At 40.1% G+C, this 18,262-nt stretch overlaps 1 pseudogene; it reads left to right on the top strand.

Moving 5' to 3' along the window:
- The first annotated feature begins 3,852 nt into the window (after positions 1 to 3,852).
- Positions 3,853 to 10,256, top strand: LOC782496 (TBC1 domain family member 1-like; annotated as a pseudogene).
- Positions 10,257 to 18,262: the final 8,006 nt, after the last annotated feature.

The following is an 18,262-nucleotide window of genomic DNA, read 5'->3' as shown; positions in this document are numbered from 1 at the left end:
ACTTTAATACCATCATCAATAGATAATGCAGAAAGAGGATCAATAAAATTGATCTTAATGTGTTTAAGACTGAATGGATTTAAAAAAACATGCAGAACATTTCATCCAAAAGAAACAATACACATTCTTCTCAAATGTATATGAAGAATTCTACAGAAGAGATCATATGTTATACCACAAAATATCTTAATAAATTTAAGAAGTTTGAAATTATATCAAGCATCCTTTAGACCACATGGTATACAACTAGAAATCAATTACAAAAAAAAAGAAGAAAATTTACAAACATATGGAGATTAAATAATGATACTCAACAATCAATGGGTCAATGAAAAAAAAATTTTAAGAGAAATTTAAAAATACCTTAAGAATATGAAAATAAAATATACCAAAGCTTATGCAAAGAAACAAATGCAGTTCTAAGAGGAAAATTTATAGTGATTAATGTCTATATCAAGATTAAGAAAAAGGACACAACCTAACTTTACACTTCAAGGAATTAGAACAAGAACAACTAATTCCAAAATTATTAGAACGAAGGAAATAACAAAGATCAGAGCAGAAATAAATGAAATAAAGACTAAAAAGGCAAAACAAAAGGTAAAATTCAGCTGATATTTTAAAAAAGTAAGCAAAATTGACAAATCTTTAGCAACTCACCAAGAAAAAAAAGAAAGAACTAAAATATATAAAGTTAGAAATAAAAGAAGAGATGTTACTGTACCAGAGAAATACAAAGGATCGTTAAGAGACTCCTATGAACTATTACATATCAACAAGTTGAACAACCAAGAAGAAATGGATAAATTCTTAGAAACATACAATCTACCAGGACTGAATCATTAAGAAATAGAAAACATGGATAGACTGATTACTAGTAAAGAGATTCAATCAGTAACCAAAAACTTCCAACAAACAAAAGTTCAAGACCAAATGGCTTCACAGCTGAGTTCTATAAAACATTTAAAGACAATTAACAACAATCGTCTCAAACTGTTCCAAAAATTTTAAGAGGGAGTACTTCAAATCTCATTTTTTGAGGTTAGCATTACCCTTGATACCAAAATTAGACAAGGACACTCCAAGAAAAGAAAATTACAGGTCAATATTACTGATAAACATGGATGAAAAAGTCATCAAGAAACTATTAGCAAACTATGTATTTGTTTGGTTAAATTTACATTTAATTAAATAAATTAAATTTGTTAATTTATCAACAATAAATTAAATGGCTCATACATCATGATCAAGTGGGTTTTCTCCAGGGATACAAGGGTGATTCAACATCTGCAAATCAATCAACATGATGCACCACATTAACAAAAAAAGAAGGATTAAAATCATACGATCTCCATAGATACAGAAAAAACATCTGACAAAATTGAACATCTTTTTATAATAATGACTCTTAACAAAGTGAATATAGAGGGAACATACCTCAACATAATAAAAAGTCATACAGGACATGCCCACATCTAATACCATACTCAATTGTGTAAAGCTAAAAACTTTAGGGTCAGAATTTGGAAAATTCAGTAGTGGCCACAGGACTAGAAAAGGTCAATTTTCATTCCAATCACAAAAAAGGGCAATGCCAAAGAATGTTCAAACTTTCAAAGAAATCACTTAGGTAACAATTGCACTGATTTCATCTGCTAGTGAGGTAATGCTCAAAATGCTTCAAGCTAGGCTTCAATAGTATGTGAACTAAGAACTTCCAGAAGTACAAACTGGATTTAGAAAAGGCAGAGAAACCAGAGATCAAATTGCCAACATCCCCTGGATCATAGAAAATGCAAGGGAATTTCAGAAAAACACTGCTTCTGCTTCACTGACTATGCTAAAGCCTTTGACTGTGTGGATAACAACAAACTGTGGAAAATTCTTAAAGAGATGGGACTACTAGACCACCTTACCTGCCTCCAGGGAAATCTGTACTCAGGTCCAGAAGCAACAGTTAAAACCAGATGTGAAACAACAGACTGGTTCAAATTTGGGAAAGGAGTATGACAAGGCTGAACAATTGTCACCCTACTTATTTAAGTTATATGCAGAGTACATCATGCAGAAGGATGGGCTGGATGACTCACAAGTTGGAATCAAGATTGCCAGGAGAAGTATCAGTAACCTCAGATATGCAGACGACACCAACTTAATGGCAGAAAGTGAAGAGGAATTAAAGAGCCTCTTGATGAAGGTGAAAGAGGAGAGTGAAAACCTGGCTTAAAACTCAACATTCACAAAACTAAGATCAAGGCATCCAGTTCCATCACTTAATGGCAAATAGATGGGGGGAAAATGTAAATAGTGACAGACTTTATTTTCTTGGGCTTCCAAATCACTGCCGATGGTGACTGCAGCCATGAAATTAAAAGACGCTTGCTCTTTGAAAGAAAAGCTATGACAAACCTAGACAGCACATTAAAAAGCAGAGACATCACTTTGCCAACAAAGATCTGTGTAGTCAAAACTGTGGTTTTTCCAGTAGTCATGTATGGATGTGAGAGTTGAACCATAAAGAAGGCTGAGCACCGAAGAACTGATGCTTTCAAACTGTGGTGCTGGAGGAGACTCTTGAGAGTCCTTTGGACAGCAAGGAGATCAAACCCATCAATCCTAAAGGAAATCAGTCCTGAATATTCATTGGAAGGACTGTTTCTGAAGTTGAAGTACCAATAGTTTCACAACGTAATTCAACGAGCCGACTCATTGGAAAAGACCCTGATGCTGGGAAAGTTTGAGGGCAGGATAAGAAGGGGGTGACAGAGACACTCAGACTCCCAACTCATGTCAAAAGACATAAGTTTGGGCAAACTCTAGGAGATGGTGAAGCACAGGGAAGCCTGGTGTGCTGCAGTCCATCAGGTCGCAAAGAGTTGGACATGACTAAGTGATTGAACAACAACAAGACAAGAATGCCCCCTCTCACCACTTTTATTCAACATAGTATTGGAAGTCTCAGCCAGAGCGTTTAGGTGAGAAAAAGAATAAAAGAAATCCAAGTTTGAAAGGAAGAAATAAAACTGTCACTAGTTGCAGAAAACATGACAGTTTATATACATTATAAATGCAAAAGTTGCAATACAGTTAGGAAAGTTGCAAGATACAAAATAAAAAAAAAACTGTTGTGTTTTTATACCAATAATACATTATCAGAAAAGAATTAAGAAAATAATCTCATTTACAATTGCATCAAAAATAAATTTAACTAAAGAAGTAAAAGACCTATATACTGGAAATTATATGATGTTACTGAAAGGTATCAAAGAAGATACAAATAAAATGGATATATATTACTTGTTCATAGATTGGAAAAATTAATACTATTAAATGTTCATACTACTGAAAATAGTCTATAGATTCAATGCAATCTCTATCAAAATTCCAGTAGAATTTTTCACAGAAATAGAGCAAACAATCCTAAAATGTATATGGAACCACAAAAGACTCTGAAAGCCATAGTGATCTTAAGAAAGAAGAGAAAGCTGGAGACAACACAGTACCTAGTTTCAAACTATATCACAAAAGCCATAATCATGAAAACAGTATGGTATTAGCATAAAAGCAGAGACATAGATTAATGGAATAGAAGAGAGCCCAGAAATAAACCCATTTGCATATGGTCAATTAATTTGCTTAAATGAGCTAAGACTATATAAGGGACAAAGGACAGTTTTCAGTCAGCGGTGTTGGGAAATCTGGAACATATGCAAAAGAATGACAGCGGTCTGCTATCTGATACCATACCCAAAATTTAACTCAAAATGGGTTAAAGATTTGAACATAATACCTGAAACCATAAAACTTCTAGAAGAAAGCAGAGTGGTAAGCTCCTTGACGTAAGTCTTAACAATGATTCGTGGATTTGATGCCAAATGTAAAGCAATAAAAACAAAAACAAGTGAGACTACATCAACTAAAAGTCTTTCCACAGCAATGATATGAGAAGGCAACCAACTGAATGGGAGAAAATATTTGCAAACCAAGAATTTGATACTGGAATAATATTCAAAATATATAGAATTCAATAGAGAAATAACAATCTAGTTAAAAAACAGGCAGAGAATTTGACTAGATTTTTTTTCCCAAAGAAGACACACAGATGGCCAACAGGTACATGAAATGGTGCTCAACATTACTTATAAATAGGGAAATGCAAATCAAAACTCCAATGATTATCACTTTATGCATGTCTGAAGATTATTACAAAAAAGACAAGAAATAGCATGAGAAGATGGATGTGTAATGTTGGTTGAAATATTAATTTGGTATAGCCACTATGTAAAAACTATATAGTGTTTCCTCAAAAACAGAACTACCAAGTGAGGTGGGTCTTCCCTGGTGGCTCAGATGGTAAAGCGTCTGCCTACAATGTGGGAGACATGGGTTTGATCCTCTGGAGAAGGAAATAGCAACCCACTCTAGCACTCTTGCCTGGAAAATCCCATGGATGGAGGAGCATGGTGGGCTACAGTCCATGGGGTTGCAAAGAGTTGGACATGACTGAGCGACTTCACTTTCACTTTTACCATGTGACAGGTGGGGAGGAGTCTGCTGCTGCAGCCAGGGGAGCCATGCCCCGCCCTGCTGCACCCCAAGCTGGCCCCTGACTCCCCGCCACCCCTAGGGCAGGCAGTGGGAGTAAGCGGGAGCCCGGGACAATGAGCCACCACCTGGCCCTTGATCTCACCATTGTTCAGCTGGGTGGCCAAGGTGCCTGAGATCATCAATTCCATCCAGCAGGCCTGCCAGGAGGAGCTGCACTGCCAGACGGAGTTCGATGACACCTTCATGAGAAGTTCGAGGTGCTGTTTTGCAGCCACGTGGTGATGGCGCTCAGGAAGTCTCCGCCAGCCCTGATCAACTAGTGCTTGGAGGGCTTCAGTCACGTGAGTGGTGGCTTCTCCTCTCGGATCAGTTCCAGTCTGCGCTGCAGCCACTGGGGGATGCTGAGACGGTCCTCAGCCGGTGCGCAAGTCCTTCTCAAAGCCTTGGCTGCCACTCCTTGGCCTTCGGAAAAGAGTTTCAGGATGCAGGCTTGCAGAGTAGTAGTTTCTTCAACTCTTTTGAGGAAAGTGACATCCAGAACCACCTGATTAGTGGACTCAATATTGTGCAGCGGACAGATATTGAGGAAGCTTGAACTATGCTCTTCACAATTGGTCAATCAGAAGGTTTACCTCATCAGTCCTGACACCAAAAAAATAGCATTGGAGAAAAATTTTCAGGAGATATCCTTTTGCTCTCAGGTTATTAGATAAGTGGCCCACTTCGGTTTTATCTGCCGGGAGTCTTAGGGAGGTAGAGGCTTTCATTTCCTCTGTTATGTGTTTCAGCGCACAAATGAAGCTCTGGTGGATGAGATTGTCAAGGGAGTGTGTAATTTCCTCGGTTCTGTCTCACTGCAGCAAAAATTTGAAATGGCAGACCCGGGTTACAGCTTGGTTACAGCTCAGTTTTATTTGGCAAGCAAAGGAAAATACATCCTTGACGTGTGAGGGCGGTCTGACCCACAAGAAGAGCCAGGGCTCGATTATGACTCCTCTTTTTATATGTTTTTTCTCTTCCCCCCGAGCCTGCCCTATGTAAATTGGGCTAGCCAGGAGGGCTGTTTGTTTCACCTGAGGTTCTCACTCTGGTCCTCAGATTTTCTTTTGTTCCATTTTCATGGGCTTTGCTTTTCTTTGTCTTTTAGCCACTGCCATTTTGGACTCCTTTTTCCTATTCTACCTACCTATCAAGACCATGATGACCCTGAAGCAGGCCTTCATGGTGGTCTCAGTGCAGCAGACAGAGAAGGCGCTGGTCCAGCTATGTGAGGGCTGCCCCTGCAGGGCCTGCACAAGCTCTGTGAGCAGATAGAGGGAAGGAATTCTTCCAAAACCAAACTAGAGCTCCAGAAGCACCTGACAACATTAACTAATCAGGAGCAAGCAACTATTTTTGAGGAGGTTCAGAAACTGAGATCAAGGAATGAGCAGTGAGAGAATGAATTGGTTATTTCTTTCCTGAGATGTTTACATGAAGAGAAGCTAAAAGTTCACGTCCATATTGGGGAGATAAAAAAAGATGTCACAGATTGCAGTGGAGAATATTGGAAATGAGTTACCATCAAGTACCACTTGATTTAGGCTGGATATGCTGAAAAATAAAGCGAAGAGGTCTTTAACAGAATCTTTAGAAAGTATTTTGCCCTGGGATAATAAAGCCAGAGGCCTCCAGGAGCACTCGGCCAGTCTGGGTCTGGACAGCTCTGTGTCTGGAACATTCAGTAACACCAGCAAAGAGCTGTCTGGCTGTGAAAAGGAGGCTTTTCCCATCTCCAAGAGCTGCTTCAGGCTCCTCAGCTCCTTGGAGGACCTGTCCAGTGACTCGGAGAGCCAACCCACGGAAGAGCCAGCCCTGCCCTCACCCAAGCAGGGCTTCCAAAGGCACGCCAACACCTGAGTCATGTCCTCATGGAATGCCAGAAATCCTCCGCAGCTGGCATGGGGGTCCCCAGGGGTCTCACAAAGGAAGCTTGTGAGGTATCACTCAGTGAGCACAGAGCCCACCTCATGAATCAAAGAACTTTGAGTCCAAAGCTGACCACATGGGTGACCCCAGCAGGACCTCCATAAAGACACAGAGACCGTGGAGGCAGCAGATCTTCCTTCGAGTGGCCACCCCACCGAAAGCCTGCGATTCTCTCAGCAGATACGAAGATTATTCAGAGCTGGGAGAGCTTTCCCCACGATCTCCTCTAGAACCAGTTTATGAAGATGGACCCTTCGGCCCTATCCCAGAGGGAAAAAAAAGGACATCTTGTGAACTCCGAGAGCTATGGCAAAAAGCCATTCTACAACAGATACTGCTGTTCAGGATGGAGAAGGAAAAACAAAAGCTGCAAGCCTCTGAGAATGATTTGCTGAACAAGTGCCTAAACCTTGATTATGAAGAAATCACTCCTTGTCTTAAAGAAGTGACTACAGTGTGGGAAAAGATGCTAAGCACTCCAGGAAGATCAAAAACTAAGTTTGACATGGAAAAAATGCACTTGGCTGTTGGCCAAGGTGTGCCATGACATCACCAGGGCAAAATCTGGAAATTCTTGGTGGAGCAGTGCCATGAAGCACCTGTTCCTCATCAAACAGCAGCCCAAGGAGATTCCCTACAAAGAGCACTTAAAGCAGCTCATCTCCCAGCAGCACACCATTCTCATCTACCTCGGGAGAACCTTTCCAACACATCGGTACTACTCTGCTCAGCTAGGAGCAGGGCAGCTGTCACTTTACAACATCCTGAAGGCCTGCTCGCTTCCAGACGAAGAAGTGGGCTATTGCCAAGGCCTCAGCTTTGTAGCAGGCATCCTCCTGCTTCACATGGGTGAATAAGAGGCGTTTAACATGCTTAAGGTTCTGATGTTTGACATGGGACTGTGGAAACAGTATTGAATGGACATGATTATTTTACAGATCCAGATGTACCAAATCTCAAGGCTGTTCCATGATTACCACAGGGACCTATCCAACCACCTGGAGGGACATGAGATCAGCCCCAGCCTCTATGCCGTGTCCTGGTTCCTCACTGTGTTTGCCTTGCAGTTCCCCCTGGGCTTTGTCACCGGAGTCTTTGATATGATCTTTCTTCAGGGATCAGAGGTCATATTTAAAGTGGCTTTAAGTCTGCTGGGATACCATAAGCCCTTGATTCTGCAGCATGAAAACCCAGAAACCATCAGATCAGATCAGATTAGTTGCTGTCGTGTCCGACTCTTTGAGACCCCATGAATCGCAGCAGGCCAGGCCTCCCTGTCCATCACCAACTCCTGGAGTTCACTCAGACTCACGTCCACCAAGTCAGTGATGCCATCCAGCCATCTCATCCTCTGTCGTCCCCTTCTCCTCCTGCCCCCAATCCCTCCCAGCATCAGAGTCTTTTCCAATGAGTCAACTCTTCGCATGAGGTGGCCAAAGTACTGGAGTTTCAGCTTTAGCATCATTCCTTCCAAAGAAATCCCAGGGCTGATCTCCTTCAGAATGGACTGGTTGGATCTCCTTGTAGTCCAAGAGACTCTCAAGAGTCTTCTCCAACACCACAGTTCAAAAGCATCAATTCTTCGGCACTCAGCCTTCTTCACAGTCCAACTCTCACATCCATACATGACCACAGGAAAAACCATAGCCTTGACTAGATGGACCTTTGTTGGCAAAGTAATGTCTCTGCTTTTGAATATGCTATCTAGGTTGGTCATAACCTTCCTTCCAAGGAGTAAGCATCTTTTAATTTCATGGCTGCAGTCACCATTTTGGAGCCCAGAAAAATAAAGTCTGACACTGTTTCCACTGTTTCCCCATCTATTTCCCATGAAGTGGTGGGACAGGATGCCATGATCTTTGTTTTCTGAATGTTGAGCTTTAAGCCAACTTTACCACTCTCCACTTTCACTTTCATCAAGAGGCTTTTGAGTTCTTCACTTTCTGCCATAAGGGTGGTGTCATCTGCATATCTGAGGTGATTGATATTTCTCCCGGCAATCTTGATTCCAGCTTGTGTTTCTTCCAGTCCAGCGTTTCTCATGATGTACTCTGCATAGAAGTTAAATAAGCAAGGTGACAATATACAGCCTTGACGAACCCTTTTTTCCTATTTGGAACCAGTCTGTTCCATGTCCAGTTCTAACTGTTGCTTCCTGACCTGCATACAAATTTCTCAAGAGGCAGATCAGGTGGTCTGGTATTCCTATCTCTTTCAGAATTTTCCACAGTTTATTGTGATCCACACAGTCAAAGGCTTTGGCATAGTCAATAAAGCAGAAATAGATGTTTTTCTGGAACTCTCTTGCTTTTTCTATGATCCAGCAGATGTTGGCAATTTGATCTCTGGTTCCTCTGCCTTTTCTAAAACCAGCTTGAACATCAGGAAGTTCACGGTTCACATATTGCTGAAGCCTGGCTTGGAGAATTTTGAGCATTACTTTACTAGCGTGTGAGATGAATGCAATTGTGCCGTAGTTTGAGCATTCTTTGGCATTGCCTTTCTTTGGGATTGGAATGAAAACTGACCTTTTCCAGTCTTGTGGCCACTGCTGAGTTTTCCAAATTTGCTGGCATATTGAGTGCAGCACTTTCACAGCATAATCTTTCAGGATTTGGAATAGTTCAACTGGAATTCCATCACCTCCACTAGCTTTGTTCGTAGTGATGCTTTCTTAGGCCCACTTGACTTCACATTCCAGGATGTCTGGCTCTAGGTCAGTGAAACCATAGTTGACTTTATAAAAAGCATACTACCCAACCTGGGCTTGGTGCAGATGTTGAAGACCATCAGTTAGGTGTTTGAGATGAACTCCTGTAAAGTTACAGGCTTATGAAGTTGAGTATCACATGCTTCAGGAAGAGCTTATCAGTTCTTCTCTCAGTGACAACCAAAGAACGGACAAATTAGAGCAGCCCAACAGCAGCTTATGCAAACAGAATCTTGACCTCCCTGAACAACTGCAGGTGGCCAATGGGACAATCCAGAGCCTGGGAGCTACCCCTGAGAAGCTCCTAAGTAGCGAAAGCAAGCTAAAACAGGCGACCCTGGCCTTGGAGCTGGAGTGGTCAGCCCTGCTGCAAACAGTAGAGCAGCTCTGGAGGCAGATGGCAGAGCTGGGCGGCGGGGAGCCTGACCCCTCGGGTGACTGACGGCCTGGGGCCCAACTCCCACCAGCCCACAGCTCCAGAATAGGTGTGGCCACCGCCCTGACACTGTCCAGGCCTTAACTGAGAGAGATGAAGATGCTGGAGGAGAACAGAGAATGAAGCATGCTTCTCAGGGAGGAGACTGGCTTGCCAGCACACAGATTCTTCTGAACTGACTCACAATGCAGGCAGTGAATGTCTCAGTGTTGTTGTTGTTGTTTAGGTTTAATTCTCCCCTTTTCTAGTCCTGATTAGTCAGTAGATTAGATGGCATGGACTCGAATAAATGCACGTTTATGTTTAAAAAAAGAGACAAAAAACAAAACTACCATATCATCCAACAATTAACTTCTGGGTATTTATCTAAAGGAATAAAAAATGCTAACTAAAAAAAGATGTGCATGCTCATATTCATTGCAACATTATTTATAATAACCAAGATATGCAAACAGTCTAAGTGTCCATCAATGGATAATGAATAAAGAAAATGTGGAATATGAACTGAGTGGAATATTATTCACCCATTAAAACGAGAAAATCTTGCCATTTACTCTGTCATGGATAGACCAGTGTATAGTGGATGTATCGTGGATGGACCATACATTCTTCTTAATGAAATAAGTCAGACAGAGAAAGACAAATATTGTATGTTCTTATTTATTTGTGGAGTCAAAAAAAAAACCCCACAGATACAGAAAACAGATTACTGGCTGCCAGAGGTGGGGTTTGGGTGGTGGGTAAAATGGATGAAGGTAGTCAGGAGGTAAAAGTTTCCATTCATAATAAAAATTAATTCATGTATGTACTGTATATCATGGTGACTATAGTTAATAATACAGTATTGTATGTTTGAAAGTTGATAAAAAACTAAATCTTTAGTTATCATCACAAGAAAAAAAATTTTAATTTGATGTATGTTAACCAGACTTATTGTAGTGATTGTATCACAATATATACAAATTTGGAATCATTATGTTGTATACCTGAAACTAATATAATGTTATATGTCACTTATATCTGAATAATAAAGAAGAATTTGAATACTTGAAATATGATTCTTGAAAAAAGTATTATCCATACAAATATGATTGAAGCCTGTCATAGGTCATTTCATTTAATTTCACCTCAATCTCACACACATCATTTTAGCAGATTTATTATGCAGTTTTATATCTCCATTTAAATGACAGCATGTCTGAAATAAAAATAGAATCTGAATCCTGGATCTTAAAACATAAATGCAAAGTTATTACTATCATAAGTTGTGGGCAGAATTACTTATTTCCAATGAAAAGGGACCTTTTATTTAACAGGTTTGAAGTTATGTTCCTTAGATGGACAGCCTGAGACAAGAATTCAGATTTTTTTGAGGGAGTACTCCTCAGGAGCGGGGAAGAAATCTGTAGGAGAGGAAGTAAAGCAGGATAAGAAAGGTGAACAAGAGGAGAAAAGGCAGTAACCTGTGGGGTGAAGCAGCTCCTGTCAGCTGAGGACAGTTTCCTGTAGAAGGAAGGCTTCTATAAGCCTTTAACAGCCATGCTCAGGAAACCAGGGAGGTAGGTGTACTGCCTTATAAAAGGGGATATGGCTTGGGGACCACCTATCTATTGCAATAGGAAAGATGGAACTACAGTTGATATAACTTACCACAGTCATAATAGTTGTTTCCCTCTGGGTCAATTTAAGGAGAGCTAAGCTACTACAGTGGCTGCAGAAGGAGTGAGTCTGGATGATCATTTTTGTACCATGTCCATACACAACTGGACAACCAGGCAAGGCCTCAGACTAAGGGCAGTCAATCCATTGCTTTCCAATGAGCTATGATAGGACCGGAGAAGGCAATGGCACACAACTCCAGTACTCTTGCCTGGAAAATCCCATGGATGGAGGAGCCTGGAAGGCTGCAGTCCATGGGGTCATGAGGAGTCGGGCACGACTGAGCGACTTCACTTTCATTTTCACTTTCCTGCATTGGAGAAGAAAATGGCAACCCACTCCAGTGTTCTTGCCTGGAGAATCTGAGGGACGGGGGAGCCTGGTGGGCTGCCGTCTCTGGGGTCACACAGAGTCGGACATGACTGAAGTGACTTAGCAGCATGATAGGACCAGATTTAAAAGGTGACCTGGGGACATCAACTGTTTTTAGTTTAAATATTTGAAGTAGGCAGTACTGGGAGCATAAACTGAAAAGTCAGGGAGGTCTTGATAATCTAATGTATAGGCTGAAGTTATGAGGGAAGCAGAAACTATGAGTAAGCAAACAGGTATATGTGAGGAAGAGTAAAGGCATATAGACTGTGTAAGTGAGGAACCTGTTTGCTGGATAAATGTAGGATGGAAGACAAAGTAGAAACATAAAGGGTCGCTGAATCACACTGGTAGAGCTCCAGAGAAAAGAACCATAAAATCCCAATGTTACTTTTATTTCATCAGATAGGATGTGGGTTCAATCCCTGGGTCAGGAAGATCCCCACCCACTCCAGTGTTCTTGCCTGGAGAATCCCATGGACCAAAGAGCCTGGAGGGCTACAGTCCATAGTGTTACAAAGAGTCAGACTTGGCAAGTATGCAGGGAAAGATTTCAAAGAGCAAGATCAGTAAACATCAGACTGGATACATTTCCTCTGGAGAAAGCAGATACTGTTATTTGCATGACTGTGTTTTCTTAAACACTGAAATGCTTCTGGAATGCTTGACAGTAGAATTGTTCTGCCTAAGAGAGACTAGAGAATCCTGGAGGCCAGGGTGCCATCAGGATAGAGTGATAACAAAGGTAACTCTGAAGAAGATAGATGCCCAAACTGAATTTCAAAGCTGTTAATGGTAGAGTGTGTGTAAACCAATTTACACAGTGAATTTTTTTTGGTGAAGTGTTGTACAACTATGGGAATGAGGGGGCAGTTGACATCTGGACTACTCAATATTATTTTCCTGAGAAAGAATTCCAAATGAATTCATAGGAAGAGCACTTGCCAATTAGAGCAGAAGCCAGAGAGAGATATGAAGGATGGACAGGGGTTGGCCTGCTGAAGAGGGGAAGCTCAGGTCACTATTCTAGACAGTAGTGAGAAGTGTTGAACTTGATCTTGTCTACGGATCTTGCTAGCTTTGCCTCTTTTCGTGTTCTTGAATATAAGGTCTTAGGCATTTTGATCTCCTTTAGCAGGTAGAGAGAGAAACTTAGGTGGCCTGGGCCAGAGTTTAGTAAGGGGAGTTATTTTTGCAATGCTGTGCGATTTCTGAAACAGTGATAAGTAGGGAGGCTGGAACCTGGTTAGGTTATCACAATTCATCCTCTCTTCCCATGAGAATATTCTGTAAGAAGTATTAAATATTATAAATATTTACAAATTTTAAAGTCAAACAAATTCAAATATACCAATGTGAAGTCTCTAGGAATTGCTAGATCTTCCTGTTTGAATTATGAACTGTTTGACCCAAGAAAACATGTGTATGTGCATATATGTGCATAGATCCATTTATTTCTGTATGAAAAATATCTATAGATCCACTTTTATGAGATCAAGAGAATCTGAGACATGCTTCATTGTTTCTGCGTTTGCCCTTTGCACTCAAAGTTTGGTCAAGTGATTTCTTGAACATGCCATTAAAACAGATCTCAATAATAATGGAGCCTTGAAATATAAAATTAAGCAACACAATAAAGCTGGAGTGGGTAGATTGAAAACAAGTTCATAGCATAAGGAGCCTACATTATATGTGGTGGTGGTGGTGTTTTTGTGTACGTGTGAATGTATTTGTGAGTGTCTAATTCTATGATAAGAGAACCTTTAACATTAATTCAGGAGAAACAGCTCAGCAATTTACCAAGCTCTTAAATTCTTAGATTCATCTTGCTTCCTCTTGAAAACACTAAATTAACACTACTACAGACCTTTCCTCCACCCTACTTTCTGGAGAATATCTGAGAGACAATTCCACAGCTTTTGATGTTACCGTCAAAACTCTTTAATTTTAAATGGAACACTTTCTCTGTTCCCACTGAGTGTTGTCATAAATGAAATACAACCACTAGAAGAAAAAGTATTAATCAGATCAGTTCAAAGTTGGAACTTAAATGGAATGCTCTAAAAATTGAAACAGTGTGCCCCTAATGTGATAATATGTATTTATAAACAGGGCTTTGTGGTTGATGCCATCAACCACTTTGCAAACTCTTGCCAATAATATTATTGCCATAAATTTGGAGAGTTGATTAGTGGGTCACTTAAAACCGTAATCTTAGCCTTTAGAGGATTTATTTAAATCTAATTTAAAAGGAGTCCTTTAATATTTATTTTTACAGAAGTTTACTTAGAAATTTAAGATTAGAGAATAGTTTCAAACGAGTGCTGCTGAAACTAAAAGAATCTGGATATATGGCTTTTTTCCAAGGTGGTCGCATTTCCCTCAAGGCCAATTTGTCACTGATGAAACATCTGTCCAAAATCATTCATGTGTGTTTTGAGAACCCAGGATCAATCAAATTCTCTGTTTGGATAGGCAACTATTGTTTTCTAAGTAAAGATGAATGATGATAGGTGAATATATTTTTAGGTTTAACTTTAATGAGGTCTACTTATTTTTCTGTAATTGGAAAAATTTTCTGCTTTTGCCTTATCTCACAATTAAGTTCTTCTTGGAAACTCGGAAAAGGAAACAGTCAAAGGATATTCAGAAGTCTTAGGAGATATTTTATTTTGTGCTGATGCTGCTTTCTCATGGAACTGTTCGAATATACTGCCAGCGCAGAACCGGATGTTTATAAAAACAAATCGCTGAAGATTTCTCTACATTGAAACACTTTCTTTTTTGAGGCACACAAGCCATGATGTCATTCTACTCTTCAAGAGTCTACATGCTCCACTTTCTGTCTCCCAGATCTTCCTCTCTATTCTAGCCACAGACAGGCATGAGGCATGTTGTGTGAATATATACATGAACTGGAATTTTTAGTCTTTGCTGATATAACTGGTAACTTGAAGTTGAAGTCTCTAGAAAGAGATACACACTGTAGGTTAAGCTTTTCACTTAACCATTTGTTCATTTATTCACTAAGAATTAACTGACCATCTACTCTCAGGCACATTTTATACTATACTGTAATTAGGTTTTCAAAGGTCTCTCATAGCAGATTGTGAGAACTTCTATTTCAAAGCCTAGATTAATAGCCATCAGTTAGAAAAAATGGAAGATATTTTTTCTCACTGGGCCTAGTAAAGTGGTAAGGCTTTCGTGTGGTGGTCAGCTACTGCAGTCTTAAGTATATGGTCTTTGAGATCATATATACATGAGCTCACCTCTCCGTTCCAACTTACCAGCCCACTGACTTTGGGCCAGTCCCTAAATCTCCCTGATTTTAGTTATTTTAATCCTTTCTCAGAGGTTACTGTAAGAGCTGAATAAAAAGCAATATAACTAAAGTGATTCTAACATATATTGCATGTTAAATAGATGTTAGGTGTCTCTTTTCATTTCCCTTCATCTTTAAAACATCACTCTTGAATCTTTACATTTATTTGTTTAACAAGTATGTACATAAAATGTACTAAATGATGGCCATTAATCCAGGTACTGAAATAGAAGTTCTCACAGTATGGAGCTTCCCTGGGGGCACCAGTGGTAAAGAATCTGCCTGCAAATTAAGGAGACATAAGAGACACGGATTTGATCCCGGGACCTGCCTCTTGAGAAATCTGTATGCAGGTCAGGAAGCAACAGTTAGAAATGGACATGGAACATCAGACTGGTTCCAAATAGGAAAAGGAGTATGTCAAGGCTGTATATTGTCACCCTGATTATTTAACTTCTATGCAGAGTACATCATGAGAAACGCTGGGCTGGAAGAAGCACAAGCTGGCATCAAGATTGCCGGGAGAAATATCAATAACCTCAGATATGCAGATGACACCACCCTTATGGCAGAAAGTGAAGAGGAACTCAAAAGCCTCTTGATGAAAGTGAAAGTGGAGAGTGAAAAAGTTGGCTTAAAGCTCAACATTCAGAAAATGAAGATCCTGGCATCGGGTTCCATCACTTCATGGAAAATAGATGCGGAAACAGTGGAAACAGTGTCAGACTTTATTTTTCTGGGCTCCAAAATCACTGCAGATGGTGACTGCAGCCATGAAATTAAAAGACACTTACTCCTTGGAAGGAAAGTTATGACCAACCTAGATAGCATATTAAAAAGCAGAGACATTGCTTTGCCAACAAAGGTCCATCTAGTCAAGGCTATGGTTTTTCCAGTAGTCATGTATGGATATGAGATTTGGACTGTGAAGAAAGCTGAGCACTGAAGAATTGATGCTTTTGAACTGTGGTGTTGGAGAAGACTCTTGAGAGTCCCTTGGACTGCAAGGAGATCCAACCAGTCCATCCTAAAGGATATCAGTTCTGGGTGTTCATTGAAAGGACTAATGCTGAGGCTGAAACTCCAAAACTTTGGCCACCTGATGTGAAGAGTTGACTCATTGGAAAAGACCCTGATGTTGGGAGGGATTGGGGGCAGGAGGAGAAGGGGACGACAGAGGATGAGATGGCTGGATGGCATCACTGAATCGATGCACATGAATTTGGGTGAACTCTGGGAGTTGGTGATGGACAGGGAGGCCTGGCAGGCTGTGATTCATGGGGTTGCAAAGAGTCGGGCATGACTGAGTGACTGAACTGAACTGAAGGGGGAGGAAATGGCAACCCATTCCAGTATTGTGGCCTGGAAAAATCTCATGGACAGAAGAGCTGGTGGGCTATAGTCCAAGGGGTTCCAAAAAGTTGGACATGACTGAGCACACACACGCATGCCTTTACCACTGTTAATTAGAAGGAAATTCAATAAGCTTCAAAACCAATTCTATGAAAAAACATTTCTTTTAATGAAGTAGCCACAATTCTGTGTTCTTTCTAAAACTGGAATGGGAAACAGCAAGGGTGATGACTGTTTTAAAAGTTCCGGCCAATTTAAAAGGCTACAAAACATGAAATTAAATATGGGAAAAGTAAGAAAATATTCTTTTGTTGTTGATATGTTTGGCTACCTAAAAGTCAAAAGACTCAGCTAAAAACTATTAAAATTCAGGTGCACTAATTTAAGTAGATGAATGATACACATAAATGCTGTGACCATTTTTTTCTTTAATTCAGTCAAAATTTTGTGAAGTTACTATTCTCAATGGTAGAGATACAAGGTGGAACAAGAGAGACAAAAATCTTGCTCTCACTGAGCTTACATTCATAATGAGGCAAATAATATTTATTCTAGTAGCAGTGCATATGTAGTGCTCATGTGTCAGACACTCATTTCTTTTTCTCAGTATTTTTCTTTCTGTCTGTCACACACACACACACAATCTTGTTTAAATTTAACACCCTTATGAGGTAGGTTCTATTATTATTCCCATCTTACAAACGTAGAAAATATATCATAGAAAGGTAAAGAAGCTGCCCAGGGTCATAACAGTGAGTAATGGAGACAAGTTTCATATCTGGGCAGTTAATGCTATGTCAGGATTAACACATTAATTATATTAACTATATTATATTGATTAACTGTATGAAGAAACAGTAAAGCAAAGTAAGGGGATAAAAGGTGGCAGGGGTGCTATTTTACTGAAGGTATTGAAAGAGGCCTTGAGATGGCATTCAAAAAGAGACCTGATATAAATAATAATTTAGCCATAAGATATCTTAGGATAAAAAGAATTCTGAGAAGTGAGAACAGTAGATGCAAAAGTCTTGTACTTGGAGCAGGCTGGATGTGTTCAAAGTATAGCAAAGAGTTCAGTGTGACTGGAGGAGAATGGGAATTAAGACATTTGGTAAGCTATGGGCCAAAGTGGGATCTTAGATGTTTGGATTTTGGGTTATTCTGTTAGAGATGGGAAACAATTAGGAGATTTAAGCATAGCTCTGGTATAATCTGGGCTTCCCTGGTGGCACAGATGGTAAGAATCTGCTTGCAATGTGGGAATTGTGGGTTTGATCCCTGGGTCAGGAAGATCCCTTGGAGAAGGGAATGGCTACTCATTCCAGTGTTCTTGCCTAGAGAATTCCATGGACAGAGGAGCCTGGCAGGCTACAGTTCATGGGGTCACACAGAGTCGGACATGACTGAGTGACTAACACTTTCACTTTCTGGTATAATCTAACATTTTAAAAAGGCTCATTCTAATAGCTACGTAAAGACTAGACTGTACAGTTGCAAGACTGGAAGCAGAGGGGAAATTTAGGAGGCTTTCTACTACTGCTCAGGAAGAAAAGTACTTGGACCAGTAGTATAAAGTTGGTAGATTTCAGAAGTATTTTGAAAGAAGAACCAATGAGATTTACTGATGTGTGTGCTTAATCTCTCAGTCTGTGTCTGATATCTGATAGATTTGCCTTTTTTTTTTTTTTAGTGTGTGAAAATAAAAAGGCAAAATGATTCCACAGTTTTTAGCGAGTGTAATTGGATGAATAATTGCTGTTTACTGAGGAAATATTGGGAGAAAGACATGTTGGAGTAAGGAGAGTAAGAAATTTTGTTTTGAACATTTCATGTTTTACAGTCTCTCCCCACTGAGTCCAAAGTGAGAAAGTAACCATCTGCAAGCCAGGAA

This window comes from Bos taurus, chromosome 14, assembly GCF_002263795.3.
Source record: "Bos taurus isolate L1 Dominette 01449 registration number 42190680 breed Hereford chromosome 14, ARS-UCD2.0, whole genome shotgun sequence".
In the NCBI taxonomy this organism is placed as follows: Eukaryota; Metazoa; Chordata; class Mammalia; order Artiodactyla; family Bovidae; genus Bos; species Bos taurus.
Note: the sequence above shows the minus strand (reverse complement) of the source record. Positions and strands in the feature narration are given on the sequence as shown.